Source organism: Tenrec ecaudatus, chromosome 10, assembly GCF_050624435.1.
Source record: "Tenrec ecaudatus isolate mTenEca1 chromosome 10, mTenEca1.hap1, whole genome shotgun sequence".
NCBI lineage: Eukaryota > Metazoa > Chordata > Mammalia > Afrosoricida > Tenrecidae > Tenrec > Tenrec ecaudatus.
In genome coordinates this window covers 85,389,983-85,395,556 of record NC_134539.1, presented here as the reverse complement: position 1 = coordinate 85,395,556, position 5,574 = coordinate 85,389,983, and the positions used below count along the sequence as shown (strand labels likewise).

The 5,574-nt window shown below is 42.8% G+C and overlaps 1 pseudogene; it reads right to left on the bottom strand.

Annotated features, from left to right (window-relative positions):
* Window positions 1-213: 213 nt before the first annotated feature.
* Window positions 214-565, bottom strand: LOC142458075 (anaphase-promoting complex subunit 15 pseudogene; annotated as a pseudogene).
* Window positions 566-5,574: the final 5,009 nt, after the last annotated feature.

The following is a 5,574-nucleotide window of genomic DNA, read 5'->3' as shown; positions in this document are numbered from 1 at the left end:
GAGACGTACTGGCCAGGAAGATGGGGTGGGTGCAGGCCCTGGGGATTCAAGGGCAGGCCAATGACCTGGGAGAGGCCCAGGAGACCAGGCGTTTGCAGCGGCTGTGGAATTGTTCAAGGTTCATCTTTTAGGTACTGGGAACCCCAGCTGGTTCTGCAGGGGGTGCACGGTGGGTTGGGCTGGCCAGGATGTCACTAGGGCACTCCTGTGTGCCTAGATCATCCACTGGCCTTGATCCTACTCATTGCCTTCCATGTCCACCTCACTGACCTCTCCATCATCAGGTGACTCATTGTAATCATTCATTTCGTCCATGTCCTGCATATCCTCATCATCCTCTGAGTCTTCCTCACTATCTTCATCATCTTCTTCCTCCTCGTCATCACAGTGCTCTGAGGCTGGCTTGCCAATAGGTACCAGGTTGTCCTTTTCTGCAATGCTCTGGAGCCAGGCCTGATGCTGCTGCTCCTGCTGTTGTAGTTCAATCTCCTCCACACGGCCGATCCGGATTAAACCAGAGTGTCTCAGTCACACAGGGGAAGAGTGAGGGAAACAAGGTAGACATGGCTCCTAGATGGCTATTTAACCTTGGTCAAGTCACATCACCAACCGCTTGGAGCTTCAGCTACCTCATCGCCGAGGAGCCGCCGCCCATTCTCGAAACTTTTTCATTTTCTTATTCGTTACCACTACATTTTATTTCTTCAAAAGGTGGCAAAGAGTGATACCTTACGCTGTACCCTTGTTCTTTGCCTGACCCATAACTCACTCAGACTAAAAAAAAAATGCCTAAAAAAATAAACTCAAAAAAGTTTTCCTGATTCACCCTCAAGAGTTCTTTTCCTACAAGGCCACACGTAATGGGCACCATATATGAGGGTAATCCACCCTTAACACATCATCATGGGTCTGGCAGGCGCAATTGTACAGCGATAATAAGTAAAGATTATGGTGAAGTCATCGAGAACGTGAGAGATAGAAGAGAGATTGAAATAATGGAGTCAGACACAATTCATGGTAGCAATGCTCACCTCAACCTCACTTTGTGGTCCACGTGGAGAGAGAGATACTTAATGCTAGCCAAGGCTTTTATATTCTCTGCAGACATGCAAGCCCCCTAATTACAGGTTAAGACATATGTCACAAAAAAGGGTTGTGCTATAGGTAATAAAGTAATGGGAGGGGAGTGGTCTAGGGGTATACACCCAATAGGAAGAGGAGGGATTGGGGGGATACATGTGGCAAGATGGGCCGATCCTAGTTTCAGGATGGCAGTCTAACTTTGGATGTCACTGAACCAGTTTGACCTGTTCCCTGGCTCAACTATAGAGACCATTATAGGTAGGGTGTGAACTCCATCTACAGGGACCAAACCACCATGACTGCAAGCCTTCAGGGAGAACTAGCCCATTGTCCTTAACAGCAGGGAGCAGGACCTACCAGTCCAGAGAGTTGTCTGGCAACTGACTGTCAAGGAGGTAACTTGACAGTCATTTACCATTAGCTGCAAGCAGTGTCCTAAATCTAACATATCTTTCTGTTTCACACACTTCCTCCCTCCCACTATCATGACCCCAGTTCTACCTTACAAATCCAGCTGGACCAGAGTATGATTTACTGGCACATAAAAGAGCTCTTAACACATTGAATCCAGGATAGATAAACCCCTCAGGAACAGCAATGGGAGTAGCAATACCATGAAGGAAAAGTGGGGGAGAAGAGGGATAAAGGATTAACTGGCTGCAATGATCGGCATATGATTCCCCTCTCATCCTAGGGGAATGAACAACTGTAATGTGGGTGAAGGGAGACATATGAAAGCAGCAGTGTAAGATATTAAAATAATAATAATAATTCACAATTTATCAGGAATCCATGAGGGTGGAAAGGTGTGGGTGGGAGGGACAAAAGAGATGCTGATACCAGGGACTGAAATAGAAAGGAAATATTTTGAAAATGATGATGGCAACATATATACAAATGTGCTTGATACAATTGATGTATGGATTGTTATAGGAGCTATTAGAGGCCCCAATAAAATGATTTATTAATTTGCTTGAAAATGGGTCTTGATCATTTGCCTCTCCAAGCTTCCTTTGTAAAATCTTTTGTTTGACTTAATTTGAATGGCTACCTCTGTTCTGTTGACTAACTCGTTGCCTGAAATGACTTCTCCACATCTGGAACTTTGGCCCAGAATTGATTTTCACTTTTAGGCACTTCCCTAAACGTTAGGAGGTGGGTGTGAGGTAGTTAGTTTGTTGTGCCAACCTGCCCGATAAACACATGTGATTAATTGTAAGGACGGAGAGATAATGGCTCCTCGAGCCTCACCTTTCTTGTCTCTTGCTCTTTGATCATCGGACCAGTGTGCACAGCTGCCTTGCTTGTTCTGTGCCTCAATTTGCAAGCTACACTACCTGTGGGACACCTAACTCGTGGACTGTGTCACTGTAATTTGAGATTCCTTCAAGACCTGCTTCGCCACACCATTGGAATTTACATCTCTTGAGCTGGGGACTGTCGGACCTGTCATCTGGCTGACTCTTGTGACCTGCCTTGCAGTTTGCTGCCTGTGCCTGTATTGCCTGAATTGCTGTACAGAGAACTACCTGGCGGCCCTCAAGACTTGAAGGACTGCCAGTGTCTCCCAACTGTCTCACCAGAGTGAGTTGCACTCAGCCATTTGTACTGCTTTATAATTATTTTTTAATCGTTTAATTAGGGGCTCATACAACTCTTAGCACATTCCATACATACATCAATTGTGTAAAGCACATTTGTACATTAGTTGCCCTCATCATTCTCAAAATATGGGAGTAGAAAGACCCATCGTTCTCCCCAGGAGTCACTGGTGGTTTCAAACTGCTGACCTTACTGTTAGCAGCCCAACCTGTAACCACTACATTGCCAAGGTTCCTTACAAGACAAAGGCAAGTTAAAATTTTGCAATATTTGCGATTTCTTTTCCAGCACTGATATCTTGGTACTAGCTTATGAAGCTGTGTATATATTCTTCCTGAGGCCTGCTGTGTAAACATTCTTCTGAGGCCCTCTTGACTGTTTCTCCACAGGCCTGGCCCTCTCTGTTGTCTACTGAGAGTGGTTCAAGTTCACCTGAAGTGACTGCTCTAAATTGCAGGTTTGTCTTTTAAGAAGCAGAAAGGAGGACTTTGGAAATATTTAACAATAGAGCTTTAATTTAGAGTCAGGGTGTGCACTGAGTCAGTTCTGATGCATAGGGACCTCATGTCATATTGTTTATGAATCATGTCCCTTCCTGCAACATCCTCACAATTATTGTTGGGTTTGAGCCGATTATTGCAGTCACTGGGTCAATCCATCTTGTTGAGGGCCTTCCTCCTGTTCACAGTCCTTCTACTTTACTAAGCACAATGTCCTTCTCTAGGACTGCCTCTCCTGACAACACATCCAAAGTACACGAGACACAAGTCGTGCCATCCTCACTTTTTTTTTATTTTTGATAACTTATTTATTTTTTTAATCATTTTATTGGGGGCTCATACAACTCATCACAATCCATACATTCATCAATTGTGTAAAGCACATTTGTACATCATTCTCAAAATATTTGCTCTCCATTTAAGCCCTTGGTATCAGCTCCTCTAGTTGTACTTTTTCCTAAACAAATTTCACATAGTTCACGTTCTATGGGGAATGATTACATCACCACATGACTGCAAAACCACAGAGAATCATAACCCAGAGAAGTGGATACACAATTTGGAGGGACACTATTCAATTCATGACAAAGAATGACTGTTAATGTGAACCAATCACTAAATTCATTGCCACCAAGTTGATTCTGCCTATGGTGTCCCTGTGTATTATAGAGTGGGACTGTTCTATTGAGTTGGATTTGTTTTGTTTTGCTGAGATCGTTATACTGGCAGATCACTAGGACGCTCTTCCTCCTTGCTGCTTGGTGGATTTGAACCACCAGCCCTTAGGTTAGTAGTTAAGCCCAAACCATTTGCACCACCCAGAGACTGCTAATGAGTACAGTGTTTCTTTTTAGGGTGGTGAAATATTCCAGAATTGGATAGTAATGAAGGTGCACAACCTTACGAATATACTAAAAACCACTAAGTGTACATATTACAATTGTAAGTTTTATGCTATACAAATTATATTCCTAAAGGGAGGGAAAAAAGGAAAATGAGGATCTGATTCCAGGAACCCAAGCGGAAGGCAAATTTTGAGAATGATGAGGGCAACAAATGTATAAGTGTGCTTTACACAATTGATGTATATATGGATTGTGATAAGAGTTGTATAAGCCCCAATCAAATTATTTTTAAAAATTATATTCCTAAATTCCTTACTTATCAAGTTATGGAGAGTCACTTCTGAGCAGAAATAAGACTGAGTTCTAATCAAGGCATTTTCAACATTTTTCAGGATTTCAGAAGTGCCGTGGATCGATGATTCCCATGTGCCCTTCATTTCTCTCAGATGTCTGTAATGGTTATCCCATGGTCGTTGCACCATTCTATTTGAGGTAAGCAAGCGGCCGATAATGTCTCTTTGGCTCACAGGTATTCAAATTGCAAGGAAATGTACTTGACACATGTGATAGGTCTATTGTACCAAGTTGGCTTCTGTAGGAACATCTGAGCAGAGTTTAATCAGGTCAAAGATTGATTGGAGGGCAACTGAAATAAATGCTTTCGAAGGCTGGCCTTGCATTGCCAGAGCTTTAAACACCACAGGGCCTGCTTCTCCACACTTGCTTGAAAGCTACTGTCTGTTGCTGCCCCACCCTGCCATCTGGTGCCTGCAGGCCGACTCTTCTTGTCTTGCTTGAGGGAAAATTCCGTTGTCTGCTTCCTTGACCTTGGACCAGCAGCTGCTTGAGATGAAGGACCTTCAGTATATTAACTTCTCTGAGAACTGAACTGAGTCCTAAGAGATCCTCACTCTCTGCTTCACCTTCCTGTTGACAGCCACCTGCAGCCATGCAGTGGACACCTGCACCAGCCTGTGATGCTTCACTGCCATTAGATCCACAAGACTTTTCACCCACCAACCTGTGATCTTCCTGCTTGTGGCTCTATGAGTCTGAAGAGAGATTTAAGAACTAGTGTCGGATTTAAGGGCTATCAGACTTATGGACTTGATCTGGACTGAGCTGTTTTCTTGATATACAATTACTCTTTGATATAAAGCTTGCTCTCTATCTATCTATATATATAAAGTTTAGGGATTGCTCCGTAGCTGCCCCGATACAACACCCAAAGAGTCTCTTAACACAATTCTGAACTTGGAACTGATTTTTAATTGATTTTGTTTTTTCAGAAGAGTTTTATGTTTATAAGAAAATTGTATAGAGAATTCCCATATGTCCCTTCTCACCACTGAGCACTTTTTTCTCCTATAAACACTTTGAATTTCTGTGGTACATTTTTTATAATCAATAAACCAAAATTTATAATTATTAACATCTGTAGTTTACACTCTTTTGTGTTCAATGGATCCTATGGGTTTTGTATAAGGTTACAAGTTCACCAATTCAACATCATATAGGATAGTACCATCAGCCTAAAAATGTCC